The sequence below is a fragment of the Mustela nivalis genome, assembly GCF_964662115.1.
Source record: "Mustela nivalis genome assembly, chromosome: 6".
NCBI lineage: Eukaryota > Metazoa > Chordata > Mammalia > Carnivora > Mustelidae > Mustela > Mustela nivalis.
In genome coordinates this window covers 82075774-82090764 of record NC_139025.1, presented here as the reverse complement: position 1 = coordinate 82090764, position 14991 = coordinate 82075774, and the positions used below count along the sequence as shown (strand labels likewise).

The 14991-nt window shown below is 43.2% G+C and overlaps 2 pseudogenes across 2 annotated transcripts; one reads left to right on the top strand and one right to left on the bottom strand.

Annotated features, from left to right (window-relative positions):
• Positions 1-1509: 1509 nt before the first annotated feature.
• LOC309866602 (signal peptidase complex catalytic subunit SEC11A pseudogene) lies at positions 1510-2303 on the bottom strand (annotated as a pseudogene). The gene is made up of 2 exons: positions 1995-2303; positions 1510-1792 (listed from the first exon to the last, which is right to left on the bottom strand). The product of its transcript is annotated as a signal peptidase complex catalytic subunit SEC11A pseudogene (transcript).
• Positions 2304-6067: 3764 nt separating this feature from the next.
• LOC309867049 (NADH dehydrogenase [ubiquinone] flavoprotein 3, mitochondrial pseudogene) lies at positions 6068-6640 on the top strand (annotated as a pseudogene). The gene has a single exon. The product of its transcript is annotated as an NADH dehydrogenase [ubiquinone] flavoprotein 3, mitochondrial pseudogene (transcript).
• The last annotated feature ends 8351 nt before the right edge of the window (positions 6641-14991 follow it).

Genomic DNA, 14991 nt, shown 5'->3' with positions numbered 1-14991 from the left:
GGTGGGAGGCAGTCACAGCTTTGGAAGTTATTTCCCACGATTCTATTTGCTGCAAATAAACTGTAGATAGTGCAACAACTTACCTGGTGTTGTTTCTACCTGCCACTCACCAAGGAGGGAACACACATGAGTTCAGTTACAATATTATACAGGGTTCCCATCATGCTAAAGCCCTGGGAAGTGAGGACCACTTGCGGTGGCAGGGTTGAGGGGGAGGCCTTAGGCTGGAGGTGTGAGGGCCTTCTTGGGTTTCAGTTCCAGTCCTCTGTGTGTGTGTGTATGTGTGTGGGTGAGGAAGTCACCTGAAGGAGGGAGATGAGAGGAAGTGGCGGTGGGGTTGCTGCCTATGGAAACACCTGCCTCTTGGGCATCACCTTGTTCTGCTGCTTGGCCTTAGGCCCCCAGGTATGGTCCTGAGATGGTCTGCACAACCCAGAGCTGGCCCCACCTGCTGGGGTTACTGATTCACCTTTCTGCACTCTCCGTAGGACTGGATGGAGAAGCGCAGCCTAGCAGGGGGTGGGGGACCCCAGCAATTCATCCATAATTAGGAAGGAGCTCTGGGAAGAAGGTGAGCCTGGGCCAAAAGTGGACCCGTTGTGGGCACAGCAGGGGTGCAGCTCCAATGGGACCAGCTCCAGCCTTCTGGGGGGTGGTGCTGAAGCCCTGTGTGTCTTGCCTACTCTCACAGGCTCTCTGTTTGCTGAACCACCCCCCCCCCCTTGATCCTGGAGCCTGTCCCACAGACGTGCCTCAGCTCCTCTTCCCTGTAGGAATGGCAAGAGGCTCAGCTGTTTAGTTCTATGCAGAGCCCTTGTCACCAGGAGATAACATTGTGTGTGCCTCCCCTTATCACATGTGTTCATACATTGTGAAGAAAATAACGCCAGATAAGTAAGAAGAAGAGAAAATCAGCCATAATCTGTCCTTTAAGGATGGTAATAAGTGGGAGACCTTCCTTCCAGCTTTTTCCTGTGTATCTCCATACATCTCTAAAGCATGTACACATGTATTTATAATCAGGAATGGGAATATGCTTTATCTATTTTCCCTCCATTTTCACCCATAACAAATAACGACTTCTTTTTTGCTGTTTACTTAACAATCACAATTCCCATTAACGAAATTTAACAATAACTGCACCATCTAACACCCTATCAATCCAAGTCCAACTTTCCCTAATTACCTAAAAAAAAGTGACTTTCTCCACCTCATTTTCTTCTTTTTCTTTTTCTCTCTCTCTCTCCCTCCCTCCCTGCCTTTTCTCTCTCTCTCTCTTTTTTTTTTTCCTTTTGAGCTCAACCTTTTAATATAAAAAAAAAACTCACTGGTGGACAAAATATGAAAGCCTGAAAATGACAACATATGAAATCCTGTGATTGAGAGTCCCCTCAAGTGTGCGCTGTGGTGCCCAGCCCCTCCCCAATACATACCCCAGCGTGGAAACAGAAACTAATGCAAACCACTGCTAACAAGCTGTGCAGACAGGTGCATTCTCCACTCCACCCATCACAGACAATGTCTACTCCAAACATTCAGTAAGGAAAAGCAGGGCATCTTCCAGAAGCAGAAGGCAAACTTCTTACAATGCACCAGCACAAATACACCCAGCCGAAAGGGTATTGCCTACTTAAATTTAGGACAGTCATTCATGAGGATCATCACAATAAGGAACAAACCTCTTGTTTTCCCCACAACATCTTTCCTCAGGGACAGCCAGTTCTGTCCCTGTTTATAGAGGCCTCAGTCAGCAACCACATTATTACCTCCTTTTGTCAAAAATTTGGTATGTCTATTTTGCTTCTTTAAAAAAAAAAAAAAGGTTTTATTTATTCGTCAGAGAGAGAGAGCACAAGCAGGGGGAGAGGCAGGCAGAGGGAGAAGTAGGCTCTCTGCTGAGCAAGGAACCTGGCTTGGGACTCTATCCCAGGACCCTGGGATCATGACCTGAGCTGAAAGCAGACGTTCAGCCGAGGGAACCACCAAGGCTGTCCCCATTTTGCTTCTCATGAGTCTTCAAGAGTCCAAGGAGTCTCTCTTCCTTCTATCCTAAAAACAACCATTTCCTCCCAATTGAATGGTATCTTCAACTCGATTTGTTAAAAAAAGGAGATCTCTATGAATGCAGGTTCCGTGCTGCCTGCCGTGAGCACTACTCCAACTGGAACTTTCACTTCCAGTTATGAGCACTAACCTATTCCAGATCATTAGAGCCGAGGAGATGATCATTCCAAAATTTAGGACTTGATAATACAGTGGAGCTCTCTGCCCAGGCTCAGCCTCCTGCTCCTCGTGAAAGTGGCGCCCTGGGTTAGCTGGGAGGTTGCCCTGCTCCAAGGCATTTTCTTGAATCAGGATCCAAACACGTTGCCTGAGTGGTTAATATGTCTCTTAAGTTTCTTTTAATGTATTATAGTTTCCCTCCGTTTTGTTTAAATGTCCTTATTATGTTGAAGAAACTGGGTCATTTGTCCTCCACGTACTGTTTTCCATTTGTTTTCATTTAATAAATTATTATATTCCTTTTTGTGTCAATATTTACACACATCATTACTTTCAATCACCATATTCCATTGTGTGGATGTACTGTCACCCATTAAGCAAATCACAATATTTGGGGTATTTGTATAGTCTACAGGGTTTGGGGCTTACAATAAGGTTGCAATTATTAACTTATACATACATTTTTGTACTTCTTGCTTTCTAAAGTTATATTTTTTAACTTAATTTTTAAATTTTATTTATTTTTTAATAAACATATAATGTATTACTAGCCCCAGGGGTACAGGTCTGTGAATTGTCAGGTTTACACACTTCGCAGCACTCACCATAGCACATACCCTCCCCAATGTCCATAACCCCACCACCCTCTCCCGACCCCCCTTCCCCCGACAACCCTCAGTTTGTTTTTTACATTAAGAGTCTCTTATGGTTTGTCTCCCTCCCGAGTCCATCTTGTTTCACTTATTCTTTTCCTACCCTCCAAATCCCCCATGTTGCATCTCCACTTCCTCATATCAGGGAGATCATATGATAGTCGTCTTTCTCTGATTGACTTATTTCGCTAAGCATAATACCCTCTAGTTCCATCCACGTTGTTGCAAATGGCAAGATTTCATTTCTTTTGATGGCTGCATAGTATTCCATTGTGTGTGTGTGTGTGTGTATATATATACATACCACATCTTCTTTATTCATTCATCTGTTGATGGTCATCTAGGTTCTTTCCATAGTTTGGCTATTGTGGACATTGCTGCTATAAACATTTGGGTGCACATGCCCCTTCAGATCACTATGTTTGTATCTTTAGGGTAAATACCCAGTAGTGCAATCGCTGGATTGTAAGGTAGCTCTATTTTCAACTTTTTGAGGAATCTCCATGCTGTTTTCCAGACTGGTTGCACCAGCTTGCATTCCCACCAACAGTGTAGGAGGTTTCCCCTTTCTCCACATCCTCGCCAGCATCTGTCATTTCCTGACTTGTTAATTTTAGCCATTCTGACTGGTGTGAGGTGGTATCTCATTGTGGTTTTGATTTGTATTACCCTGATGCTGAGTGATGTAGAGTACTTCTTCATGTGTCTGTTGGCCATCTGGATGTCTTCTTTGCAGAAATGTCTGTTTATGTCCTCTGCCCATATTTTGATTGGATTATGTGTTCTTTGGGTGTTGAGTTTGCTAAGCTCTTTATAGATTTTGGCTACTAGCCCTTTATTGGATATGTCATTTGCAAATATCTTCTCCCATTCTGTTGGTTGTCTTTTGGTTTTGTTAACTGTTTCCTTTGCTGTGCAAAAGCTTTTGATCTTGATGAAGTCCCAATAGTTCATTTTTGTTCTTGCTTCCCTTGCCTTCGGCAACATTCCTAGGAAGAAGTTGCCGTGGCTAAGGTCGAAGAGGTTGCTGCCTGTGTTCTCCTCAAGGATTTTGATGGATTCCTTTCTCACATTGAGGTCTTTCATCCATTTTGAGTCTATTTTTGTGGGTAAGTTCTTATTTTGTGGTGTAAGGAAATGATCCGATTTCATTTTTCTGCATGTGGCTGTCCAATTTTCCCAACACCATTTGTTGAAGAGGCTGTCTTTTTTTCCATTGGATATTCTTTCCTGCTTTGTCAAAGATTAGTTGACCATAGAGTTGAGGGTCTATTTCTGGGCTCTCTATTCTGTTCCATTAATCTATGTGTCTGTTTTTGTGCCAGTACCATACTGTCTTGATGATGACAGCTTTGTAATAGAGCTTGAAGTCTGGAATTGTGATGCCACCAACTTTGGCTTTCTTTTTCAATAAATCCTTTGGCTATTCGAGGTCTTTTCTGGTTCTATATAAATTTTAGGATTATTTGTTCCATTTCTTTGAAAAAAAATGGATGGGATTTTGATAGGGATTGCATTAAATGTGTAGATTGCTTTAGGTAGCATAGACATTTTCACAATATTTGTTCTTCCAATCCATGAGCATGGAACATTTTTTCTTTTCTTTGTGTCTTCCTCAATTTCTTTCATGAGTACTTTATCGTTTTCTGAGTATAGATTCTTTGCCTCTTTGATTAGATTTATTCCTAGGTATCTTATGGTTTTGGGTGCAATTGTAAATGAGACTGACTCCTTAATTTCTCTTTCTTCTGTCTTGTTGGTATAAAGACATAAAGTTATGTTTTAATATGAAAAGCAGCCAGGGGCACCTGGGTGGCCTAATAGGTTAAGCAACTGCCTTTGGCTCAGATCATGATCCCATGTTCCAAGAACACTAAAGTGAATTATCTCCCTTGTCCCCACTTTGTGGGGTGGGATGGGATGATACTGCCATCATTGCTAGTATCACGGATTGAATTCTAATGAACTTCTGAGAAACTGTTTGTGATAAGCAGAAAGAAGACAACGCATGACCTGGGAGAGAGTGAATGAGGAAAAAGCTGAGAGGCCAAGAAATTAGTAATCTAGGGCAGGGTGAAGAGTGTGACTCAGCTGTGGCCTTTGGAGACTGGGGTTGCTGGTTCTGAGGAGCAGCTGGGGTGTCTGCACAGCACAGGGGCAGACAGGCTCCAACCAGAACTTCCCTGAGCCAACCCAGCTTGGCTTCTCCTGGTACCACATGTAAGAGCCCCATATCTTGCTGCACACCCAACAAAACTAGAACCTGAAGAACACCGTTGCCCTGTTCACTGGTTCCCCAAAACCATGCTGCCTTCTCTTAGAATAGGGTTCCAGAGGGAGTGAGGCTTCCAAGGGGAAAACAGACATTGTTGGGGTTGTTGTCTGGGGAGGTGTTTCTGTCACCCAAAATATGTCTCATATTTTACCTCTCTCAGTATCATGGGTTTGCCTGGAGGAAAAGCTCCCATGCATTTGGAAGAGGTGGTAAAGAAAGAGACTAGCAGGGTGACTAGATGTCATGACCTCCCTACAGTAAGAAAGAGGTAGGTATATGTTAGCCTATCCTATTTCCTTATGACTTTGAGCAAATCACTTCAATTCTTTAAGCCTCAAGCTTCTTCATCCTTTAAGTAAGAAAAATAATACCTAGCTCAGGGTTGTCATTAAAATAGAAAGAAGTGATTTTGAAGTCTTTTTATTTTTTTAAGGGTAGAATCAATATTTTATTGTCACTTATAATCAAATGGCAGTTGAGAGACACCTGGGTGGCTCTCTCAGTTGGTCAAGCGGCTGCCTTTTGTTCAGGTCATGATCTCAGTGTCCTGGGATGGAGTCCCACATAGGGCTCCTTGCTCCACGGGGAGCCTGCTTCTCCCTCTGCCACTGCCTGCCCCTCTGCCTGCCTGTGCTCTCTCTCTCTCTAAAAAATAAATAAATAAAATCTTTTTTTTTTTTTTTAAAGGCAGTTGAGTGTATAGCCTTCACACTCGATCTTTCCTTTCTGTAAATAAAAAAGAATTACAAGTTTTAAACAGCCAAAGCCTGGTTATGTTTTCAGAAAACATAATTAGATTAGTTTGTTCTTGGTGACTTCAAGTTCTTCCTTATTGGCTTCCGAAAATTCCCCTGAGGAGTCCCGGTGCGACCTCCGGCTCTTCCGGCTCTTGTGCTCTCCTCCCTTCGCTTCAGTCATGGCGGCCTCCCTTCCGCTGCGGCAAGGACGGTGAGGGGGCGCTGAAGCCTATGCTCCTGGAAGCCCAAGTGTTTCGAGGACTTGCTTCCACGGTTTCTCTCTCTGCAGAACGAGAGAAATTTGGCTGCCCCCAAATTCTGAGAGACAAAGTGCGCCAAAAAAGTCCACTCAAGCCGCCAGCCCCGCCGAGCTGTGAGACAACACCACGTACAGGAACCTCCAGCACCATGACTACACCCCGCACGCCTTCCAAGACCTCAGCCTGGGCCTGTCCAAGTTCAGAACGTCCCAGCCCTCTTCGGGACCCGAGTCACCTCGCCACCAAGCGCTCCCCGGAGAGAGGAAACCTTCCGGTGTCTGGGCCACAGAAAGAAAATGCTCTAGGGTCATGAGGCCTGACATGTAAAAAAGAAGGAAAGAAAAGAAAGAAAGAGCGAGATAGAGAGGAAAAGAAAAGAAAATTCACTCACCTTTTGTTCCTTTTTTTTTAAAAAATTGGAAGGTTGGCATGTATTTGGCTTCATAGTGTGAAGCAATGCTGGGACTGTCATCCACGTCTACTTCAAGGAACACCAGGACGTTGGAAGACTTCTCAAGAGGGAGTGAAAGGCTTGCTCATTTTACAAGGCCCACACCACCTGACTGAGAAGTCAACAACTAACTACAGGTTTATCTCCTATGTTTCCTGAAAAGCATACTCGCTCTCCCATCTGTTTCCATTTTGCTGGCTGGAGTCTGACACGTGACTGTAAGGGCTGATGCAAGTATATCTAAAACTCCAGACAGAGCTTAGACTTGAAGTCTTCAGCTTGGTGAATGGCGTTATGATTGTTTTTACTAAATGCAGGTGCCCCCACCTCTCCCCTCACCAGAACTTACGTCCTCATCTGGCAAATGAGCAAGGGGGCTGATCCCCAAGACTTTTCCAGCTCTGCGCCTGGAGTCTGGAAAGGCCATTGGAAGGAAGTGAGAAGTTCCCAGAGTGGCAGGAAAGCCCTCAGCCCATCACGACCCAACATTCTCAACCCTTCCACAGACCTGTCAGGGCGAGGACATAAGAAGTAGACCTGGAGGGCAGACAGAGAGGAGGATTAGGAGCCAGGTAACTGTACTCCGGAGCTGCCCCTTACCTGCCTGCCCTGTGCTGCCCCTGAGACCTCCTCCTCTCAGAGGAAGCCCTGTGCCCAGGAGCCCTGAGCAGTTGGCCCCAGTGGGACAGGGACTCCTGGAGGCATGGAGGTATCCCCCCGTGGTTAGCACAGTGCCTGGAACACACAGAAGGAGCTCTAGAAATATCTGTAATTTCATAAGCAGCCAGACCTCCCTCTCAGTTCCATCCTGCCCATCAGCTTGAGCTGACCCCAGAGTGGCCAGGAGACCTCAGCAGGACTCATTGTGTAAAAGGGGAAGTCAAGCCCCAAGGACCCAGGAGGGACATGTTGGGAGACTGCAGCAAGAGGAAGGCTCATGTGAGCCGCAAGTCCCCAGCCCTGGGAAACCCAGGAGACAGCCTGGAGTCCTAATAAGATGGGGACCAGCTGCCCACTCCAGACCTTTTGGTTTTAAGAGGGATTGTGGGGGACCCTGTGGTATGGTAAGAACAATACTGTATCAAGAGCCCTTGGTTCTGGGGCCAACAGAACCTCCCAACCCCAGCTAATTTTAGGAGAGCTAGTTAATTTGTGTGTGTTCTCAGGCATCTGTAGTGGGGTCAGTAACACCTGTCTCAGTATCATTATCATTTATACATTAGAATACTAAGCTGCTGTGAAAAGAATGAGGGAGTAATCAAAGCAGCTAAATGCCCAAGTGCTCACTAGCATACGGGCCAGACACTTCCTAGAAAACTCGATGTCTTAACTTACATCACCTTCAGATAACCCTGTGGATTAATATCATTCCTCCTATCTTAAAGCTGAGAAAACTGAGGTACAGGGGTTAAATAATTTGCCCCACTCCCCACTCCACCCACATATTTGCAAATGTTTGAATATGTCGGGGAGGGGGGAATTACTATGAGGATAGATACCAAACTGTTAATGACAGTTAACTCTGGAGGAAAAGATTTTGAAGTTTTGTATTGTTTGAAGGGAGGGGAACAGAAGGAATTTCTTTTTAAAAATCATATACATTTCTTTATTGATTGAAAAAAAATTTTTTAAGCCAGTATCATATTTCACTTTTGGAATTTAAGAAAATGAATAAGGAGGGGTGCCTAGGTGACTCAGTGGGTTAAGTATCCAACTTTTGATTTTAGCTCAGATCATGATCTTGGGGTTTAGCCCCAAGTTGGGCTCCTTGCTCAGTGGGGATTCTTCTTGAGATTCTCTCTCCCTCTCCCTTTGCTCACCCCCACCCCACTCTCTCTCTTTCTCTCTCTAAAGTAAATTAACAAAATCTTTTTAAAAAGAAAGAAAGAAAATGAATAAGGGAATCACAGTTCACTGGCTTTCAGACCTAACCACAGAAGAGTATAAGCAGCAGCATGGGTCCCCAAGGCAGGGAACACCCTCCATTCCCAGAATGCCTTTGGCTGCAGACATTTCCCATAATCAGTGAGACAGAGGGAGCTACTCACCCTCAAGCAATTAAAACCCTACCCCAAGACCCAGCAGACCCCTGGGCAGTCTGGGCAGGGTGATTTGTTCCATCATGTGCCTAAGGGTCAATCATGTGACCTCAAGGACTTTGGGATAGATACACTATTTCTGGGAAGCCAGCTGGCTGCGTGCTTCAGCCATGAGACTGCACTGTTCAACTTTTTAATTAATTGTCTTCTGTATCTGATGACTGGCAGAGTGACCTCCAACAGCAGGTCAGTCTTTGGTGTCTCCTGTGAGTCTCCAGATGTCCACATCTTTTGCTCTTAACCATGTTTATTCATGTTTATTGGGCTTCATTGCACTGAGTTTTGTTTTTGAATCACTGATGACCCTTCCACTGTTGGAGGAATACAGCTGGTAGTCACTATAGCCGTGACAATGGTGTATATGGCTTCCTCTTCCCTTGGACCTGTCCCAGTTTCTCCTTCTGTTTCCTTTCCCTGTATGTGATTTCTGTAGAGGACTTTGTATTTCCTGGATCCTTGAAAGTGAGGTCAGATGAGAACACTATCTCACCTTTCTCATTTTTTAAACTGTTTTGTTTGTTTTTTTTTTTTTTTTTTACCGTAAGAATCTTTAATAGAGTATTTTTATCCTTTCTACTCCTGATTTCATATTTTATTCTTTCTTTAGAGAAACATGGGTTTAAGTTTCCACCCCAGCCTTACTAGCCCTTTGATATCATTCAGTTGTCTAGAAAACCCTGCAAACCTCACTGTTCACTTGCCTGGTAGTTCTCGGGATATCGAAGCTGTTACACCATTTAATTAGACCTCACACCATTAAACATGACCTCAGTCTCTCAAATCACTCCTGTGTTCATGTCCCTGTAATTACTACAATGACTTCTGCAGCCCATGACCTCTTGGTGAAGACTTTCAAGTTTTCCATTTCTTGAAATATGCTCCTGGGGTAGCAAAGTCTCCTTGGGGTCCTTACCTTACATTGCTAGTTCCTTTTTCTTGGTGTTGTGGGCCTTTTTTTTCAAGCTCTTTTCTTTCCCCACGCTTGAGACAAGAGGTTCAAAAAAATTTTTATTCTAAAAAAAATTTTTTTTATTCTAGCTTTCTTAAAACATCTCTTACCAGCAACCCCACCAACCACTCACCAGGTGATGTACCCACATTTGTATGATCCTATTTGATCTCACCTCAGAATTTAACAGACTTGGCAAATAGTTGTACAAGGAAATATGGAGGATTGGGTCGCACTGTGCGCTTTACAAACATTATCTCATCTTGCCCTCACATTAAGGGTCAGTGCTGTGATGGAACTTGAATGGGGATGACTGGCTCATGGGGGTTTGAGCTCAAATGACAATCTCTCAACCACAGTGATGCTGCATTTTCTTTGTGATATTCTTGATCGCAGTGTGGCCCTTGGACCTTGGTGTGCTCTCTGTTCAGCTGCTAGATACGTGGTGGGGCCAGGGTGGTTAACATTATAATCAACTTGTTGTTTAATTTGGCTCTATTTAGGTTTTCTAGGCTAGTATTCTTGGCATTACTAATTATTTGCTCTCCTGTAAAATGGAGATTCAACTCAGCTGAGAAATAAAATATCCCTACCTTACCTCAATCACCATTTTTGTAGAACCCTACATAGTTAATAATTTGGAGTATGTCCTTGCAGATACCTACAAATGTTATATGTACACTATCCATGTATCTATGTCATACACATACAGATTTAATTCTGCTAAAATGAGATCATGTCCCCATTACATATATTTATATAATAGTCCATGTAGACCATATTCATTCTTTTTAATGCTAAAATTATTCTACTGACTGGATATACCATATACTGTCATATACCTTTTCCAATATGTTGCCATTACAAATACAACAAATTTTATTGTACATATATCTTTCTACGTAAATACATAAAATATTTCTGTAGGATTATTAGAAGTAGGATTTCTATGCTGAAGAATTTTTCTTTTCTTTTCTTTCCTTCTTTTTATTTTTTGGAGAGAGTGAAAGAGAGCGTGAGCCAGGGGAGGGGCATCAAGGAAAAAGAGACAGAATCCTTAAGTACACTCCCTGCTGAGTGCAGAGTCCAATATGGAGGGTTCCACTGCACCATCCCTGAGATGACCCTGAGATCACGACCTGAGCCAAAATCAAAAGTTGGCTGCTTAATGGACTAAGCCACCCAGGTGCCCCTGTGCTGAAGGATATTAATGCAATTTTTAAAAAGATTTTATTTATTTATTTATTTGACGGCAGAGAGAGAAGAAGGAAGGGAAGCAGGCTCCCTGCTGAGCAGAGAGCCTGATGAGGGGCTCGATCCTAGGATTCTGGGATCATGACCTGAGCTGAAGGCAGAGGCTTAACCCACGGTGCCACTTAGGCGCCCCTATTAATGCAATTTTCAAGGATCACCCATCTGCTCCTTTGGGGAAGCAAAAATATTTTCCTCTTTTCTTTCTTTAAGAATAAATGCTATCTAGAATGGATAAAGAAGATGAGGTATATATATACAATGGAATACTACACAGCTATCAAAAGAAATGAAATCTTGCCATTTGTGACAACATGGGTAGAACTAGAGGGTATTATGCTCAGTGAAATAAGTCAATCGGACAAAGACAACTATCCTATGATCTCCCTGATATGAGGAAGTGGAGATGCAATGTGGGGGCCTTGGGGGTTAGGAAAGAATAAAGGAAATAAGATGGGATCAGGAGGGAGACAAACCATAAGAGACTCTTAATTTCACAAAACAAACTGAGTGTTGCGGGGGGAGGGGGGTAGGGAGAAGGGGGTGGGGTTATGGACATTGGGGAGGGTATGGGCTATGGTGAGTGCTGTGAAGTGTGTAAACCTGGCGATTCACAGGCCTGTACCCCTGGGCCTCAAAATATATGTTCATTAAAAAATTAAAATATTATTTAAAAAAAAAGATTAGGGGTGCCTGGGTGGCTCAGTGGGTTAAAGCCTCTGCCTTCGGCTCAGGTCATGATCTCAGGGTCCTGGGATCGAGCCCCACATAGGGCTCTCTGCTCAGCAGGGAACCTGCTTCCCCCCCTCCTCTCTCTCTACCTGCCTCTCTGCCTACTTGTGATCTCTATCTGTCAAATAAATAAATAAAATATTTTTTTAAAAAGATTAAAAAAATGCTATCTAGTCAGTTGGATATTTGCAGTTCTTCAGCATTTCTCCCACTGTTTCTTCCTTCTTCAGTTTCCTTTTAACCACCTTTTCCCTTTTGAAGGTTGAACATTGATTTAAAAACAAAAACAAACAAAAAAAAAACACAACCTTTTTTTTAAAAAAGAAAGAGATGCTAAACATGACCCTTCCAGGTTGAGACACTATATGAAGTAAAATATACTGGACGATGTATTAGAGGATGTTATAGTTTTTAATTGCTGCACAAAAAAACCAACACACACCTAATGGGTTAAAACAGAAACCCTGATTTAAAAAAAACTTTTTTGACACAAATTTTGACTTGACAACCATTAATATAACACATCAACTTTGACTTTTTCTCTGTTGTCAATCTTTACTCTCTATTTTTTATGACTATGAAAGTGATAAATACTTCTCATTTAAAAAATCTTAATAAATACACTTCTCACTAAAAAAAAAAAAAAGAAAGTCATTCTCAGTTCTACTCCACCCCCAAAGATAAGCACTATTATCAATTTATAAGTGTTTTCATAGTTACCATCAAAACATAGATATGATTTATTTTTACCCAGTAATAAATATTAGTCATTTTTACATGTTTATAAAATCTTTGTAATTATAGTTTTTGCCAAAATACTTTTGTTTGAACTGGAACCCATTACTAAATTTTTTTTTTTAATTTTTATTTAACAGACAGAGATCACAAGTAGGCAGAGAGGTAGGCAGAGAGAGAGAGGAGGAAGCAGGCTCCCTGCTGAGCAGAGAGGCCAATGCGGGGCTCCATCCCAGAACCCTGGGATCATGACCTGAGCCAAAGGCAGAGGCTTTAACTTACTGAATCACCCAGGCACTCTGGGACCCAATTTTTTGAAAGATTTTATTTATTTATTTGAGAGAAAGAGAGAGAATGAGTGGGGGGCGGGGCAGAGGGAGAAGCAGACTCCCGATGTGGAACTCAGTTTGAGGTCCCCGGGATCATAACTTTGTCACTTAGAAATGATCAATATTGCAATTTTGGTGCATTTGCATCTATAAATGTAAATCTGCTGAGCAAGGAACCTGGCTTGGGACTCTATCCCAGGACCCTGGGACCATGACCTGAGCTGAAGGCAGAGGCTTTAACCCACTGAGCCACCCAGGTGCCCCACTCATCTAATATTTCATTGTAAATGGTTACATAATATTGTTTGGTTCTGCAGTTTACTTAACTATTATTTTACTTCTAGATGTCCAGATGTTAGGGGTGTCTCACAGGGCTGCTGAGAAAATTAAATGAGAGAACATAGTAGGGAACCCTGCCCTGGGCCTGACTCGGAGGGCAACTCCATTATCTTGGAAAGAGCAGAGATTCTCGAATTTCAAGGGACCTGGGTTCAAATCCTGATTTTGCCTGTTACCAGCGGGATACTTGTGGGCAATTTGCTCTCTGAGCTTCAGGTGTCTCCTCTGTACAATTGGGGCAAGAATATCTCCCCCAAAAGTTAGTATGAACATTTAATGAGGAAATTTATGTAAATATGATACAGAATCTTAAATATCAGTTCCCTTCCCCTAGCCAATTGAACCGTCAATGAGAAAACTAGGAAGCCTTTTTTCCTAAAATGGGGGCTTCATTCCTTTGAGATGACAAGTGTAGAAGGAAATAGTCAAATTTCAGGTCTGGAAGGGATCTTAGCTTAGTCCTTTTATTTTCTTGGTGAGGAAATTGAGGCCCGAAGAACTCATGTGACTTCCCTAAGGTCATGCAGTGATGTTAGTAGGGTGGCTGGTGATAGAATCCAGGTCTTGATTCCAGCATCCAATGTGTTTTGGGCATTCTTTCCTAGAATCTCATGGCCAGCCTCTCTCTCTCAGAAAAGGAAGTGCCTTCACATTACAGTTCATCTGAAGTCACCCTCCAGGGAGGAGAATTCCTGTGAAACTGGGTGGAGAGATTCTTACGTCCTTTATAGAGTTCTGGAGACTGGGTTGGAAAGTGATCAGCTCTCCTTGCCAGCTTCCATTTCAGGCAAGGCAAGGATGGAGTGGCTTGCAGATGACCTGCTGGCTAGATATCCCTAGAGGGTAAAATAAGCCTCCTCCTCTCTTTTTGTGGGGAGATGATAAGGTTGGGGAGTGGTCACACAGGACAGGCCTGGACTAGAAACAAGGCATTAACATCACTCAAGACCCAAACACTCCAGGGATGCCTGGGGGGGCTCCGCTTAAGCATCTGCTCTCAGCTCAGGTAATGATCCCGGGGTCCTGAAATTGAGACCCACATTGGGCTCCTTTCTCAGACAGGACCTGCTTCTCCCTCTGCCTGCTTCTCCTCCTACTTGTGCACGCTCTCTCTCTCTCTCTGACAAATAAATAAATAAAATCTTAAAAAAAAAAAAGATTCTCTCTCCCTCTGCACCACCCCCATGCCTATGTGCTCGCATGCACACACTCTCTCTAAAATAAATAATAAATAAATAAACCTTTAAAAAAGAAAAAGAAAAGAGCCCTTATTTTCAACTACTTTGCTAGATTGACCCCACTTACTCAAAAATTCTTAGGAAGTGAGTGGGAAGGTTTCCACATCTTGTCAACTTTCTCTCCTATCAAGTGGGGTAGAAAGTCAGTCTGGGAAGTTGGAAAAAGAGCCAAAGAGCTAGCCTTCATTCCTTTTCTCCAGAGCTTAGCCTCAGCACTTCCCCATTCTCATCCACCCTTTCCCGCCTGACCCTGAAGCTTTTCCATCCAATTTCATCCTTATCCTGATCTCCTCCATCCCCATTCCCATTGCATCCAATCCCACATGATACCTTCTCCATCCCTGTTCTATTTTCATCCTCATCCCTATCCCTTTGAGGTAGAATTTGGGTTAGGCTTTGTCCCAAGTCCTGAGATCAACATCTGTGACCTGAGGTAGAGGTTTGTTCCTTTTACACTGTTAGTATGAATGTTTCCATGAATTTCCTCTTAGTCACCCTTCCCCAGTTCTCTTTCCCTGAGGAGTTTTTATGGCTTGCCTTGTGTACATAATTTTCCAGAGTCCATCCTCTCCCTTACACCCACATGCACAGTTGATGACCTCATTTTCTCAACCCAAAGGCATATCGTGTGATGTCTGCCTCATCCTGGCTTATCTCAGGGACACTTACTCTTATCTCAGCAACCAATGGATCACTGGGCAATGTTAGGCTGAGTAGACA